Raw genomic sequence first — 18,338 nt, 5'->3', positions numbered from 1 at the left:
ATGAGTACAATTATCCACTGTGTGTAGTGAATCCATTTTGTATTTCCCGTTCTTTCTCAGTTCCCATCCCTTTCCTTTGTCTACCAAGCCGTCATATCGGATTAGCCCACTAGGGACTTTTCTATCATTGTTAGTAACCAATATCTACTGTTTGTTTGTGATGTATTTCCGTTTTTAGTTAGTTAGTAAATAAATAATTAAGCCAATTTGTGTATTGCTGATTCATTGTGGAAACAGGTTTTCTTGCAGATAACAAAGAATTTTACCATGTTAGTAATGAGAACTGATGAGGCAATTAATAATTCATCAATAGAAGACTAATTGATCAGATATTAAAATATCTGAAGAGTTATATTCTGAGAATTATAACTTTGTAATCTCAACATTTTCCATGGTGCCCTGACTTCCTAGTTAATTAATGTTTACATGATTAGTTTAATCACGTAATAATTAAACCTAGAGAACTGATTTGATATAAATAAGTCTTCACATTTAACGACAGTCCAAACACGACACCACTGTGCCAATTTCCCCTGTATAAAATGGGCCATAACTTTTAAACTAGCAGAGATCCCACTCTGAAACTGTAATATGATCATAGAGTGTATTACGTTACAGGCCATTTCGTCCGGTGGGCTGTGCTATACGCCACCGTGGGCGTAGATTTCTGCTCACATATGTGTGCGCACAGTGTCGAGAACGAGCCGAGCACTAGCTCTAGTCAGGCTCGTGGAATCTATTTTCAACAGACCACCTAACTACAGTATGAATGTTACTGTTTCATCGGGGAGTAACAAAGGTGAAGTAATGTCATCGCTGGATTCACGTTATGTTTGCTATTTCATCCAGTCACAGAATAGAAAGAAGCTAAACAAATTATTTTATATTGAAAAAGTTCAGTGATATAATGTAATGATACTGGGTGTGTAAGTATGCCTCTAGGACAATATTAGTGTAAAGTTGGCCTAAAATAAATGAAAGAGAGAGAGAGATTATAAAGCTTATAAGCTTACAGTTTATGTAGCTAGGTCTACTGTAAAACGCACACCATAGCATGCACAGCATAGATTGTACTATTGTACAACTCAAACAAATATCAATGTATACTGAACAAAAATATAAACGCAACATGCAGCAATTTCAAGGATTTTAGTGTTTGCTTTGAGTGTTTGCTTTGAGTTCCAGTTCATGTAAGGAAATCAATCAATTTAAATACATGTATTAGCCCCTAATCTATGGATTTCACGACTGGGAATGCCGATATGAATCTGTTGGTCACAGACACGTAAAAAAAAATGGGCCTCACAATGGGACTCAGGAATTCATCATGGTATCTCTGTACATTCAAGTTGCCATTGATAAAATGCCATTGTGTTCGTTGTCCGTAGCTTATGCCTGCCCATACCATAACGCCACCGCCACCATGGGGCACTCTGTTCACAACGTTGACATCAGCAAACCACTTGCCCACATGACCCCATGCACATGGTCTGCGGTTGGATGTACTGACAAATTCTATTAAATGACGTTGAAGGCGGCTTATGGTAGAGAAATTAACATTAAATTCTCTTGCAACAGCTCTGGTGGACATTCCTGCAGTCACAGCATGCCAATTGCATGCTCCCTCAAAACTTGAGACATATGTGGCATTGTGTTGTGGGACAAAAATGCACCTTTTAGAGTGGCCTTTTGCTGTCCCCAGCACAAGGTGCACCTGTGTAATGATCATGCTGTTTAATCAGCTTCTTTATATGCCACACCTGTCAGGTGAATGGATTAACTTAGCAAAGGATAAATGCTCACTAACATGGGTGTAAATAAATTTGTGCAAAACATTTGAGAGAAATATGCTTTTTCCTTTTGAATTTTTTTGCAAAAGGATATACTAGACTAAATTAATCTAAATTTGTTCGTCAAAATGCAAATCCTTCATCTACAGTGCCTTGCAAAAGTATTCGGCCCCCTTGAACTTTGCGACCTTTTGCCACATTTCAGGCTTCAAACATAAAGATATAAAACTGTATTTTTTTGTGAAGAATCAACAAGTGGGACACAATCATGAAGTGGAACGACATTTATTGGATATTTCAAACTTTTTTAACAAATCAAAAACTGAAAAATTGGGCGTGCAAAATTATTCAGCCCCTTTACTTTCAGTGCAGCAAACTCTCTCTAGAAGTTCAGTGAGGATCTCTGAATGATCCAATGTTGACCTAAATGACTAATGATGATAAATACAATCCACCTGTGTGTAATCAAGTCTCCGTATAAATGCACCTGCACTGTGTCTCAGAGGTCCGTTAAAAGCGCAGAGAGCATCATGAAGAACAAGGAACACACCAGGCAGGTCCGAGATACTGTTGTGAAGAAGTTTAAAGCCGGATTTGGATACAAAAAGATTTCCCAAGCTTTAAACATCCCAAGGAGCACTGTGCAAGCGATAATATTGAAATGGAAGGAGTATCAGACCAAAGCAAATCTACCAAGACCTGGCCGTCCCTCTAAACTTTCAGCTCATACAAGGAGAAGACTGATCAGAGATGCAGCCAAGAGGCCCATGATCACTCTGGATGAACTGCAGAGATCTACAGCTGAGGTGGGAGACTCTGTCCATAGGACAACAATCAGTCGTATATTGCACAAATCTGGCCTTTATGGAAGAGTGGCAAGAAGAAAGCCATTTCTTAAAGATATCCATAAAAAGTGTTGTTTAAAGTTTGCCACAAGCCACCTGGGAGACACACCAAACATGTGGAAGAAGGTGCTCTGGTCAGATGAAACCAAAATTGAACTTTTTGGCAACAATGCAAAACGTTATGTTCGGCGTAAAAGCAACACAGCTCATCACCCTGAACACACCATGCCAACTTTCAAACATGGTGGTGGCAGCATCATGGTTTGGGCCTGTTTTTCTTCAGCAGGGACAGGGAAGATGGTTAAAATTGATGGGAAGATGGATGGAGCCAAATACAGGACCATTCTGGAAGAAAACCTGATGGAGTCTGCAAAAGACCTGAGACTGGGACGGAGATTTGTCTTCCAACAAGACAATGATCCAAAACATAAAGCAAAATCTACAATGGAATGGTTCAAAAATAAACATATCCAGGTGTTAGAATGGCCAAGTCAAAGTCCAGACCTGAATCCAATCGAGAATCTGTGGAAAGAACTGAAAACTGCTGTTCACAAATGCTCTCCATCCAACCTCACTGAGCTCGAGCTGTTTTGCAAGGAGGAATGGGAAAAAATTTCAGTCTCACGATGTGCAAAACTGATAGAGACATACCCCAAGCGACTTACAGCTGTAATCGCAGCTACAAAGTATTAACTTCAGGGGGCTGAATAATTTTGCACGCCCAATTTTTCAGTTTTTGATTTGTTAAAAATGTTTGAAATATCCAATAAATGTCGTTCCACTTCATGATTGTGTCACATTGGTTGTTGATTCTTCACAAAAAAATACAGTTTTATATCTTTATGTTTGAAGCCTGAAATGTGGCACAAGGTCGCAAAGTTCAAGGGGGCCTCTGATCAGTCTTCTCCTTGTATGAGCTGAAAGTTTAGAGGGACGGCCAGGTCTTGGTAGATTTGCAGTGGTCTGATACTCCTTCCATTTCAATATTATCGCTTGCACAGTGCTCCTTGGGATGTTTAAAGCTTGGGAAATCTTTTTGTATCCAAATCCGGCTTTAAACTTCTTCACAACAGTATCTCGGACCTGCCTGGTGTGTTCCTTGTTCTTCATGATGCTCTCTGCGCTTTTAACGGACCTCTGAGACTATCACAGTGCAGGTGCATTTATACGGAGACTTGATTACACACAGGTGGATTGTATTTATCATCATTAGTCATTTAGGTCAACATTGGATCATTCAGAGATCCTCACTGAACTTCTGGAGAGAGTTTGCTGCACTGAAAGTAAAGGGGCTGAATAATTTTGCACGCCCAATTTTTCAGTTTTTGATTTGTTAAAAAAGTTTGAAATATCCAATAAATGTCGTTCCACTTCATGATTGTGTCCCACTTGTTGTTGATTCTTCACAAAAAGATACAGTTTTATATCTTTATGTTTGAAGCCTGAAATGTGGCAAAAGGTCGCAAAGTTCAAGGGGGCCGAATACTTTTGCAAGGCACTGTATCACATTTACATAAGTATTCAAACCCTTTATTCAGTACTTTGTTGAAACACATTTGGCAGTAATTACAGCCTTGAGTCTTCTTGGGTATGACGCTACAAGATTGACACCAGTATTTGGGGAGTTTCTCCCATTCTTCTCTGCAGAGCCTCTCAGGCTCTGTCAGGTTGGATGGGGAGCGTTGCTGCACAGCTATTTTCATGTCCCTCCAGAGAAGTTCGATCAGGTTCAAATTCGGGCTCTTGCTGGGCCACTCAAGTACATTCAAAGACTTGTCCCAAAGCTCCTCCTGTGTTGTCTTGGCTGTGTGCTTATGGTCGTTGTCCTGTTATAAGGTAAACCTTCGCCCCTGTCTGAGGTCCTGAGCGCTCTGGAGCAGGTTTTCATCAATGATCTCTCTGTACTTTGCTCCGTTCATCTTTCCCTCAATTCTGACTAGTCTCCCAGTCCCTGCCACTGAAAAACATCCCCACAACATGACGCTGACACCACCATTCTTCACCATAGGGATGGTGCCAGGTTTCCGCCAGGCGTGACGTTTGGCGTTCAGGCTTGGTTTCATCAGACCAGAGAATCTTCTTTCTCATGGTCAGAGAGTCCTTTGGGTGCCTTTTGGCAAACTCCAAGTGGGCTGTCATGTGCCTTTTACTGAGGAGTGGCTTCTGTCTGGCCACTCTACCATAAAAGCCTGATTGGTGTTGTGCTGCAGAGATGTAGTGCTGCAGACCTTCTGGAATGTTCTCCCATCTCTACAGAGGAACTCAGGAGCTTTGTCAGAGTGACCATCGAGTTGTTGGTCTCCTCCCTGACCAAGGCCCTTCTCCCCCGATTGTTCAATTTGGCCGGGTGGCCAGCTCTAGGAAGAGTCTTGGTGGTTCCATTTTAGAATGATGGAGGCCACTGTGTTCTTGGGGACCTTCATTGCTGCAGATCTGTGCCTCAACACAATCCTGTCTCGGAGCTCTATGGACAATTTCTTCGACCTCATCGCTTGATTTTTGCTCTGACATGGACTGTCAACTGTGGGATCTTATATTGACAGGTGGGTGCCTTTCCAAATCATGTCCAATCAATTGAATTTACCACAGGTGGACTCCAATCAAGTTGTGAACTCTTGTAGAACATCTCATGGATGATCAATGGAAACAGGATGCACCTGAGCTCAATTTCGAGTCTCATAGCAAAGGTTCTGATTACTTATGTAAATAATGTCTAAAAACCTGTTTTTGCTTTGTCATTATGGGGTATTGTGTGTAGATTGATGAGGAAAACATTAAATTTAATCAATTTTAGAATAAGGCTGTAACGTAACACAATATATGAAAAGAGAAGTTGTCTGAATGCACTGTATGGAATCACTCTTGCTGTCTGGAGGACGTTAGCCTATTCTGAAACCTACAACACTGAGCTTTCTCTAAAAGCATGAATAGTTAAATGCTGGTTAAAACCTCTTAGATGTTATGGTTCTCGTACCGGTTCCTCCCATCATGTTCACTTACACAGTAAATCGATCTGTGGACACCGTAGATCAACATGGCTTGCATGAGCGATAGCCCTGGTTCCCACTGACACACTAGTATTTTTTCTGAGCCTGTGTGACATCTAAAACCACTTGAAACTGGGATGTCCCTTCTTCCATTTCAATCGCTCCTCCGACTGTCCATCAACTCCAGGCTGAACCCTACACTACATCACTGACAAAGCACATGCCTGCAATCGTTACATCGTAGTGCAGCAGGATAGATTGGTTTCATCACTGTAGTACATTCAGAGATTTATTTATAGCCAATCATCTAAAATAAATAACACATTTTAGACAGAAAAACACTATCATAGACGAAAAATATGTATGTTTTATCTAACACTAAACATACAAAAACACATAATTTTACAGTTATAAGGAATGTGAAATCTTATAGTTAGTTGTTTAATAATTTGATTGTGCTGTTTTTAGAAAGCAGATAAGTAATTTATTGCCTTATTCATACAGTTTTGTTGAAAAGGAAGCACATCATAAAATATTTCATATTTGTATCATATTTGTACTGTGTAGTTGAGCTTGTGTCCTCAAAAGTGACTACACCTCAGCAATTTATAACTATTTTTACCATTAAGGTGATATTTTAACATTTCTTTAAGTATGCAGCAATAATGGTTATTGGTTATGGCCCGCTCATGATCAATAATTACTTTTGGGGATTACGTAGATTACATTTTCGATTATATTTAATTACATTTAACTTTGTAGTGAATATAGCAGCCGAAGCAAAACATTCAACGGTCCGAGTCCAGTAGAGGAATGAACTACAAGCATCAGCATTGAGGTAGCCATGGGATGGCTGGATGGCTAGCTGGCTAGCTGGGCACGGTGAGGCATTCTTCACACCCTGGCAGCATGAGCGATGCGGGTCACTTAGCTAATGACCAGGATTCAAAACAAAGAAAAGGCCAAAGCAATGGGGTCTGCTGGATGAATTTATCAACGTCTTGTGTCTGAAGGCACCCAGCCTCGCCTGACCCTAGTCTCCATTCTCAAGATAAATACCTCTGTCACCATTCACCTTCAGTCCCTGGACACAAATTTAACTTGTCATCCATCACCATGGCGCTGAGGTATAATTTTCCTAGCCAACGTAATGAGGCTTAGGACCTCAGAACTGGCCTGGGATAGGATAGGATGAGATGGGCCTGACATCACAATGCAAGAAGGCAAGCGCACATGACAAAGCATTTTGGAATCCACATTTTCTTTATGGTTATTAGTATGGAATAACTTGATCACACACACACGGACACACATACTCACAGACTCGCTCTCTTTCTCCCCCTCTTTATCTCTCTCTCTCTCAAACAGAATGCATGGCTTCTAACAGGATGAATGATGGACTGTGACATTCATTGCAACTCCGGGTCCATACAAAGTTCAAGCCATGGAAGGTGCACAAAGCTTGGGGTATTTGTTTCCTTCAAATGGCCACAGCTGACAACCTTGTATGATAATGTGCCCACTGTAGATCAAGTTAATTGATGCTTAAATCTGTCAGTATCCTTACAAATGCCGACCTTCTTTGGGGAACAAATCCTTTTTAATGTGCATTCTAGTGTGTGCGAGAGTAATAGAGAGAGGGAGAGAAAGAGAGGAGAGAGAGCGAGAGAGAGACAGACAGAGACAGACAGAGATAGAAAGAGATAGAAAGAGAGAGAGAGAAAGAAAGATAGAAAGAAGGACAAAGGAGAGAGAGACAGACAGACAGAGTGAGAAAGAGTGAGAGAGAGAGGGAGAGCGAAAGGGAGAGAGAGAGAGAGAGACAGAGAGAGAGAGAGACACACAGAGAAATAGAGAGCGAGAGAGAGAGAGCGAGAGCGAGAGAGAGAGAGAAAGAGAGTGAAGGAGAGAGACAAACACCAAATTGAGAATTCTGCAATAATATCCTTAGCGTACAACGTAAAACACCAAATAATGCATGCAGAGCAGAATTAGATCTGATACCCGCTAATTATCAAAATGCAGAAAAGAGACGTTAAATTCTACAACCACCTAACAGGAAGCGATTCCCAAACCTTCCATAACAAAGCCATCACCTACAGAGAGATTAACCTGGAGAAGAGTCCCTAAGCAAGCTGGTCCTGGGGCTCTGTTCAAAAACACAAACAGACCCCACAGAGCCCAAGGACAGCAACACAATTAGACCCAACCAAATCAAGTGAAAACAAAAAAATAATTACTTGGCACATTGGAAAGAATTATCAAAAAAACTAAGCAAACTGGAATGCTATTTGGCCTTAAACAGAGAGTACACAGTGGCAGAATACCTGACCACTGTGACTGACCCAAACTTTTTGACCCAAAGTTTTGACTATGTACAGACTCAGTGAGCATAGCCTTGCTATTGAGAAAGGCCGCCGTAGGCAGACCTTGCTCTCAAGAGAAGACAGGCTATGTGCACACTGCCCACAAAATGAGGTGGAAACTGAGCTGCACTTCCTAACCGCCTGACAAATGTATGACCATATTAGAGACACGTATTTTCCTCAGATTACACAGACAAATTTTGATAAAATCCCATACCTACTTGGTGAAATACCACAGTGTGCCATCACAGCAGCAAGAGTTGTGACCTGTTGCCACAATAAAAGGGCAATCAAAGAACAAGCACCATTGTAAATACAACCCATATTTATGTTTATTTATTTTCCCTTTTGTACTTTAACTATTTGCACATAATATGACATTTGAAATGTCTTTATTCTTTTGGAACTTTTTTGAGTGTAATGTTTACTGTTAATTTGTATTGTTTATTTCATTTAGCTTTTTTATCTACTTCACTTGCTTTGGTAAAGTTAACACATATGTTTCCCATGCCAATAAGCCCTTAAATTAAATTGAGAGAGAGAGAGAGAGAGAGAGAGAGAGAGAGAGAGAGAGAGAGAAAGAGAGAGAGACAGGAGGGAGAGAGGAGAGAGAGAGAGAGAGAGAGAGAAGAGAGAGAAAGAGAAGGAGAGAAACAGGAAGGGAGAGAGATGTGTTCACAGGACAACAAGCTTACATATTGTTTTAGGATACTTACCTGTAAGATATACTGTAGTTCAATGGAAAAAACTGTGGTAAAAAAACTAAGATAGCCCCCAAAAAATGATAGGCTACTTATAAGGTACAGAACTTTTAGCACAACAATACCTTGGACTGTGATACCAATGGTAAACAATACAATACATCCTACCCATATGCTTTTGAGTCCCAGCACAATAATACTGACTTCCACAGTAAGCAAATCAAAGTGTTCTCAAATCCCTGTCCACCTGTCTGATTAGTGTATTTTTGCAGTGTAATGTTATTAGCTGCTTGGTTAAGAGGGAGCTGCAGTGTGGTGCACTGGGGGTTGCTTATTAATTGTTGTTTTCGTGTCAGTTCTGCTGCATGCACCCATTGATTTAATCAACTAAATTCACTGCCATGGGACTGATGGGACTGAGATGGGAACCAACCATATTTTGTGCAATCTGGATGGTAGCTTGGTTTAAGTTTTTTTTTTTAAACCCAGGAAGTCCCACAAGGGAAACTTAGGCATAAAGTGACCAATAAGCTCAAAATAAAAAATAATAATATAAAAATATATAAATATAAATAAATATAAAAATATAATTTAGAGTAGTCTGGATAGCTATAATAACAATAATACATGGGATTTATATAGCACTTGAAGACCTAAAGACGCTTGTAATAGCTATGTACAATATAGTGACCAATAAGCTCCTTACAACTATGTTTCATTTTCAAAGATAATTTGCTTTTGTATAAATTGAAGGACATGGCACAGTATAGGCCTAAGGAAAGGTGGTTTTCATTGCATGATTTCATTACATTATTATTACTGTGTATATTTCATAGTCATTGACTCATAAGTAAAATGCTGCAGTGTCTGAGCATTCACACATCACCATGACAGATTTCCTTGACTGGTTGACAAGATATGGTTATTAAAATAGATCCCTCTTATTATTTCCTGTAGACATTGATGAGCTGAGCGTTGAGCTGTGTGTGCATTCAGCTTCCTCCTCTTAGTTCACTAATGAGCTGAGGGTTGCACGTTACATCTCCCACCTCTCAGGTACCATCTTGTTTATCTCTCACCTTGAGACAGCACCTATCTCCCTCAAGACATTTGCGCTCTCTGCTCTGGCTGCTGTACTGCAGTACGTTCAACTGGCTTCACAACCGCAGACAACGTGTAACCACGCCAGCCCAGGACCTCCATATCTGGCTTGAATCAAGTGAACTACTTCTGGAACTGCTGGGGGTCCCCGAGGAAAGAATTTAGAAACACTGACTGATTTAGTCAACTGTTTTCAATTGACACAAGGCCATACACAAGTCTTTCACAAGACACCGTCACCGCCAAAGTCATATATATTACTTTAGATAAACTGGAATGACACTCTCACTCATGATTGTACAAAAATAGCTGTGAGTAAACCATGGCCCAAAATATTCTAATGAGCCATAGAACCATCACCCTTCCCAAAGAACCCTTGAGGAACCCTAGTTTTTTTGTGTGTAGAAAATCCCATTGTTCAGATCTCCGTTTGGTTTATCCTGAACGACAAGGCCTAAGGTATTCATATGATTAACGTGGGGTCTTGTTACCCTAACAGAGGGTTACACTAGTCTCTCACCGGGGGATAATGGTGCCAACTACACTGAAATGATGAAGGTTCTTAAATTGGTTCTTCCTCAACTCTTAAGGTTCCTTGGCAAACTCTTGCCCGTTAAAGAACATTTAAGCTAAGTGTGGGATTCTTGATGTGGCATCTATGGTTCTTCAGAATTCTAAAAGGTTCTTGAAATGTATGGAAGCCTACAGACGTGGCCTTTCATAGCACAGAGCACATTGGTAGGCGTTAACTAGTGTTGATTGTTCAGTATAATATTTCTAGTGTTAAATTAAGAGTTCAATTAACCGGGATCGGTGTCCCTAAACTTGGACAGTCGTTGCTAACGTGCGCTAATGTGACTAGAATGAAGTTGTAAACAGCCAACTTTCCAGGACAGATATGTATTATATGGGCAGAAAGCTTAAATTCTTGTTATTCTAACTGCAGTGTCCAATTTGCAGTAGCTATTACAGTGAAAAAATAACATGCTATTGTTTGGGGAGAGTGCGCAACAACGAAACACTTTTAGCACAGCAACTGGTTTAAATACATTCACCTCTGAAGGTAAATAATGTACTTTACATTCAGTAATCTTGCTCTGATTTGTCATTCTGAGGCTCCCAGAGATCAAATGTAGCATAGTTTTGTTTGATAAAATCAATTTTTATATTAAAATGTAGGAAATGGGTTCTATAGTTTGAAATTCAGAATGTTGGATATCCCCACTCTGCCTGGATTCCAATAGTAATTACACACCACAGCCAGCATTATTATTATACCTTCATTTCAACAAGGAACACAGACTGAGACCAAGGTCTCTTTTACAGCTGGGCCCTGCGTATACATGTTTACACATACAATTTAGGTACAATGATTAAGAAATTACACAAGACAAACAAAACAATCACAGATAACACCAAAAATACAGCAGCAGATTGTTACATTTACACACAGGTTATTCCCCTAACAGGTTATTCCCCTAACAGGTTATTCCCCTAACAGGTTATTCCCCTAACAGGTTATTCCCCTAATAGCACAAGACCTTGATTTACCCGAAACAGTTACAAGCAACACAAAAATAAAAATCCTCCAATAAATGTTTAAAATTGGGGGGGCAAGAGACTCAAGTTTAAGTTTAGTCTGCAGGCTATTCCATAGGCAAGGAGCATAACAGGAAAAGGCAGCCATACCCGACTCTGTGGAAATCGCATGGGCCTCAAGTGTATTCCATGCTTGACACCTGGTTTTAGGAATTATAATTATAATATTGATGAGTGATGATAAATAAGAAGGTAGTTTATTCAGAAGTGCTTTATAGACAAACCCGAGAGCATGTTGTTCTCGTCTCATGGACAGCATTATGTGACTTGCAGGCCTTATGTGGCCTTTAAACTGTGAGTTCCGGGTCACTGTAATAGGATAAAAACTAGGCCTTCAAAAGAAGATCTTATGAAATATGTATTGTATTGTTTCAAAGAATAACATTTTTATGACAACATATCCACTTGGTGAAGGCCACAGGACTTAAAATGAATGAATGCAACAAGCATGTCTCTGTCACAAACACAGTCATGACGGAAAATATCCAAATGAGGCTTACAAACCCTACAGCAGGGATATTAAATTCCTGGAGGGCCGAAACATTTCTGGTTTTGGATTTTTGTACGGTTCTTCAAAGACCCTAAAATGGTTCCCAATGGCATCGCTCTCAAGAACCGTATTTGGTTCCGACTTCAACCTATATATTTAAGAGTGTAGGCGTGTTGGTCCTAACTAACCAGCAACCTACAGTAAGTAAGGTGCAGACATTAAGAAGCAAAATAGTCATAGCCAAATCCAAAATAAATAATTAAGCTTAATTTATTTAAATGGGAGATGTTTTCCTACTAAAAATTATATCCTGATATGACAAATGCCTTTACTGAGTGGATAATACACTGTGGATTAGATTGACGGTGCATTTATCAAACAGATACTGACAAGTATATTTAAGAGATTATCAAAATTACATTGACTTGCGATTCCTATCTCTTTTTGATGCAGAGGTGAGGGGAAATTGCTAATTGAACCGCCTCCTAAAGCAGCCCTCTTTCTCCTTCTCATTCTCCTCCTTCTTCTTCAAAGCGAGTGAATGACAAGAGACAGCTAGGGTGATGTAGAGATGGGCGGACAGACAGGGATGGATGGATCGATAGACGAGTGCATATGCAGACATGCGTATTTATAAACTCCTGCTGACATCAGGCAAACACTTTGGGCTTATTGGAGGAAACTTCACTCACTCCGGCCATTAGTTTGCATGCATTTCAGGTCGCATGTCCTCAACCTGTGACCATAGAGGAAGTAAGGCCAGCCTGCAAGGCACTGAGACATGCCACAACACGTTTTTCTCACGTGTCAAATTGGATTTCACTTTGTGTCATTTCAAGAGTCTCTGCAATGTCTCCAGGTATGAGGTAAAGAATGAGGTTTGATAGCCTTGAAAACATTGCGATTATAACCCACTAGAATAGGAAGATGTTGAGAGAATGATTACTCAAGAAATGTGATGAATGATATTCATAAATCAATTAAAAACACATTTTTCAGTGGACTCCACCAGACAGGCCTTCAAGACCCACTTTCTCACAAAAAAAAAGCTAAATAAAGTCATATTTATTTTGTTTCCAGATACATTTCTAAACTCTCAAAAAATGTGCTAAATATTTGTACAAATTCGATTAAACACTAAAGTCCTATGTTTCAATACTGTTCGGGTTGGAACATCTCTTGGTCACCCAAGGCCATGTTCTCCACTTTGAGGGGTAATGCTTCATCAAAGACACATTTCCAGCCACCAGATCTAGTACTGAGAATTCATGTGTCCATCCTAAATGTCACCCTAATCCCCATGTAGTGCCCTACTTTAGACCAGGGCCCATAGGATGCACTATATAGGGAATATGGTGCCATTTGGGACGCAGCCAGATAAGTCATGTTTATATTCCAACACGGGTGCCAGTAAAGACTTGGGAAGAAATGATGACAGGCAAATTGACATGCTGCTCAGGGGGGCTGAGACAGAAATGCCTGACGAATTTGCCAATACTGCAGGAGTGATGGGCATAATGGACTGGATGCTTTGCCGTTCGTACAGATTGCCTGTCAAGATAAGAAAGCATAATAAATTACTTGGAAGAACATTTGTTGTAAAAATATTCGTCTTTTTAATGTAATGTTGTAGAGCATTATGGCAAGAGCATTTTCAGCCGTGCAATGTTCTTCATATCCTCAGGTGTTGAATCTAATTACCAGGCCAGCTGATCTGTATTAAAAATCAAGGGATTTAATTTGACTAGTAAATATATACGAGACACTTTTCGAGAAGAAATAAAAAAGTTGTGCATGTACTGACAGAAAATTATCTGAAATGTTAGTATTAAAAATTCTATATCATTCAACGTTGTGAAAGCTTTGAGGGAGGACAGCTCATAGTAATGTCTTGAAGGGAGTAAATGCAATTGGAGTAAATGCAATGGACACCATTCCATTAGTTCTGTTCCAGCCAATACTATGAGACTGTCCTCCCCAATTAAGGTGCCATCGGCCTCCTGTGTACCATACTGTTATAGGACGTGTGGGTTTGTCTTTGTCTTATCCTGTGTCTTATCCCGTCTCCCGGTCTTTTTCGTATATATCTTAATCTCACTTTCAATCTAAGAACTAAATATACTTTCCTGCAACCCACCTCACCCAATGTGGTACAGATCTGCTATTTTTATTCCTTAAAACTGGAAGTTCCGTCAAGAGCTAGCCAGATAACTAGCTACTAGTCTTTGTTGACCACGGCTGGTGGTCTTCACCTTTTTCTGCATTCTTATCGGCAGCCTCAACAGCCTTGGTTTCTCAAGTGACTGCCTCGCCTGGTTCACCAACTACTGCTCAGATAGAGTTCAGTGTGTCAAATCGGAGGACCTGTTGTCCGGACCTCTGGTAGTCTCTATGGGGGTGCCACAGGGTTCATTTATCGGGCCGACTCTTTTCTCTGTGCATCAATGATGCCGCTCTTGCTCCTGGTGATTCTCTGATCCACCTCAATGCAGACGACACCATTCTGCATACTTCTGGCCCTTCTTTGGACACTGTGTTAACTAACCTCCACATGAGCTTCAATGCCATACAACACTCCTACTGTGGCCTCCAACTGCTCTTAAATGCAAGTAAAACCAAATGCATGCTCTTCAACCGATCGCTGCCCACTGTCACCTGACCGACTAGCATCACTGCTCTGGATGGTTCTGACTTAGAATATGTGGACAACTACAAATACCTAGGTGTCTGGTTAGACTGTAAACTCTCCTTCCAGATTCAAATTAAGCATCTCCAATCCAAAATTAAATCTAGAATCTTCTTCCTATTTCGCAACAAAGCATCCTTCCCTCATGCTGCCAAACATACCCTCGTAAAACTGACCATCCTACCGATCCTTGACTTTGGTGATATTATTTACAAAATAGCCTCCAACACTCTACTCAGCAAATTGGATGTAGTCTATCACAGTGCCATCCGTTTTGTCACCAAAGCCCCATATACAACCCACCATTGCGACCTGTATGCTCTCGTTGGCTGGCCCTCGCTACATATTCGTCGCCAAACACACTGGATCCAGGTCATCTATAAGTCTTTGATAGGTAAAGTCCCACCTTATCTCAGCTCACTGGTCTCCAAATTTGCACCCGTACGCAACACGCGCTCCAGCAGGTATATTTCACTGGTCATCCCCAAAGCCAACTCCTCTTTGGTCGCCTTTCCTTCCAGTTCTCTGCTGCCAATGACTGGAACGAATTGCAAAAATCACTGAAACTGGAGTCTTTTAACTCCCTCACTAACTTTACGCATCAGCTGTCAGAGCATCTTACCGATTGTTGCACCTGTACACAGCCCATCTGTAAAAAAAAATTTAAAAAATATTTCACCTTTATTTAACCAGGTAGGCAAGTTGAGAACAAGTTCTCATTTACCATTGCGACCTGGCCACAAATAGCCCACCCAACTACCTTATCCCCATATTGTTATTTATTTTTTTGCTCCTTTGCACCACAATATCTCTACTAGCACATTTATGTTCTGCACATCTACCACTCCAGTGTTTAATTGCTAAATTGTAATTATTTCACTACTATGGCCTATTTATTGCCTTTAGGTCACAGTTGGATATGAGAACTTGTTCTCAACTGGCCTACCTGGTTAAATAAAGGTGAAATAAACAAAATAAACAAAATAAAAAATTGAGTCCAGTGGTTAAAGGGATACTCCTGGATGTTGGAAAAGAGGCCCTTTATCTACTTCCCCAGAGTCAGATGAACTAATGGATTACAATTGTTGTAATGTGTCTATGTGTCTAATACAAAGGAAGTTAGATTTAATTTTGCGAGCCAATGCTAAACAGTGTTAGGGCAATAGTTGGAGTCTATGCTAGTTAGCACTGTCTCTCAAAATGACCTCTAACTTCCTTCATACTGGACACAGAGACAAAACTCTGACTCTGGGGAAGTAGATTAAGGGCCTCAAAGTATCCCAGTGATGAGGCAGAGATGGCCACGACAAGAGAGCAAATACGGCTAGCCTGTCCTAATCTGGAAACTGAATCCTTGGTCTCCATCCCAAATGGCACCCATTTCGCTATAAAGTGTGCTACTTTTGACCATGGCCCTGATCAAATGTAGTGCACTACATAGGGAGCAGGGTGCCATTTGGGAAACAGGCCTTGGTTAGTTGAATAATAGACTGGCTTTCCTGGATACATCCAGTGCTAGCTTTGCAGCCTCCACTCTTGGTGGTGGTGAGGTTAATATTCTCACGTCATTAGGTCTGCTGGACCGGGCTAATGGCTCATTGAATTAGGCAGCAAATGATTTCCTCATGCTGCAGAGGACAGGCTACTTCAAAGGGATGAGGGCTGATGGGGCTGAGGTCAGGACAGCTCTTTACTTTGATTAATGACCGAGGATCAGAGGAGCACCAGAGGTGGCCCAAAGGTAAGAATGGGGCACTGGATTGGTTGCCTGTAGGTAAGAAGGTGACTATGGATCGGTTGCCTGTCGGCAAGAATGTCAGAATGTGAGCCAGATTGGTTTCCTGTAGTCTGTAAAGTACATACTGTATGTGATGCTGGATTATTATTATTATTATTATCCAATTGTAAACTGGGGATTATTAGGTGACTGTGATGGTTTGAGGGCCAGATTGGCAATTTAGCCAGGACACCAGGGTTAACACCCCTACACCCCTACTCTTACAATAAGTGCCTTGTGATTTTTAATGACCTCAGAGAGTCAGGACACCCGTTTAATATCCCATCCAAAAGACAGCACCCTACACAGGGCAGTGTCCCCAATCACTGCCCTGGGGAAAGAGTGCCTCCTACTGGCCCTCCAACACCACTTCCAGCAGTATCTGGTCTCCCATCCATGGACTTACCAGAAGAAAGCCAGTAGTGGTATGCAGCGTGGTATGCTGGTGGTTAGCTGTATGTTATAAGGTGACTCTGGATTGGTTGTCTGTTGATAAGAATATCAGACTGACGCCAGATTGGCTGGCTGTAGGTAAAAATATCAGAATGTGACTGGATTGGTTGGCCGTAGATAAGCATAATAAGAATGTGATATTGGATTGGTTGAGTATATATAAGAATGTGACATTGGATTGGTTGACTAAATATAAGAATGCGAAACTGGATTTTTTAATTTTTTTATCATTTTACCCCCTTTTTCTTCCCAATTTCGTGGTATCCAATTGTTTAGTTGTTCCTATCTTGTCTCATCGCCACAACTCCCGTACGGGCTCGGGAGAAACGAAGGTCGAAAGCCATGCGTCCTCCGAAACACAACCCAACCAACCGCACTGCTTCTTACCACTGCGCGCATCCAACCCGGAAGCCAGTCGCACCAATGTGTCGGAGGAAACACCGTGCACCTGGTCAGCGTGCACTGCGCCCGGCCCAATAGATCCACAGACGATGCTATCACCATCACTCTGCACACTGCCCTATCCCATCTGGACAAGAGGAATACCTATGTACGAATGGTGTTTATTGACTATAGCCCAACATTTAACACCATAGTACCCTTCAAGCTCTTCATTAAGCTCAAGGCCCTGGGTCTGAACCCCGCCTTGTGCAACTGGGTCCTGCACTTCCTCAGCCCCCGCAGTCATGTTCACCCATGACTGCGTGGCCAAGCACGCCTCTAACTCAATCATCAAGTTTGCAGACAACACAACAGTAGCTGGCTTGATTACCAACAGGGAGGAGGTGAGGGCTCTGGGAGTGTTGTACCTGGAAAATAACCTCTCACTCAACGTCAACAAAACAAAGGAGATCATCATGGACTTCAGGAAACAGCAAAGAGTGCACCCCCTATCTACATTGATGTGACTGCAGTGGAGAAGGTGGAAAGCTTCAAGTTCCTTAGTGGACACATCACTGACAAACTGAAATGGACCACCCACACAGACAGTGTGGTGAAGAAGGCGCAACAGAGCCTCTTCAACCTCTGGAGGCTAAAGAAATTTGGCTTGTCACCTAAAACCCTCACAAACTTTTACAGGTGCACAATTGAAAGCATCTTGTCGGGCTGTATCACTGCCTGGTACGGCAACTGCACCACCCACAACCGCAAGGCTCTCCAGAGAGTGGTGCAGTCTGCCCAACACATTACAAGGGGCAAACTACCCACCCTCCAGGACACCTACACCACCCGATGTCACAGGAAGGCCAAAAAGATCATCAAGGACATCAACCACCGGAGCCACTGCTTATTCACCCCGCTATCATCCAGAGGGCGAGGTCAGTACAAGTGCATCAAAGCTGGGACCGGGAGACTGAAAAACAGCTTCTATCTGAAGGCCATCAGACTGTTAAACAGCCATCACTAGCACATTAGAAGCTGCTGCCTATTGGCATAGACTAGAAATCACTGGCCACTTTAAGGAATGGAACACTAGTCTGTTTAATAATGTTTACATATCTGTCGTTACTCATCTCATATGTATGCTGTTTTCTATTCTATT

The sequence above is a fragment of the Oncorhynchus mykiss genome, chromosome 23 (assembly GCF_013265735.2).
Source record: "Oncorhynchus mykiss isolate Arlee chromosome 23, USDA_OmykA_1.1, whole genome shotgun sequence".
Classification (NCBI taxonomy): Eukaryota; Metazoa; Chordata; class Actinopteri; order Salmoniformes; family Salmonidae; genus Oncorhynchus; species Oncorhynchus mykiss.
This window is presented reverse-complemented; position numbering follows the sequence as displayed.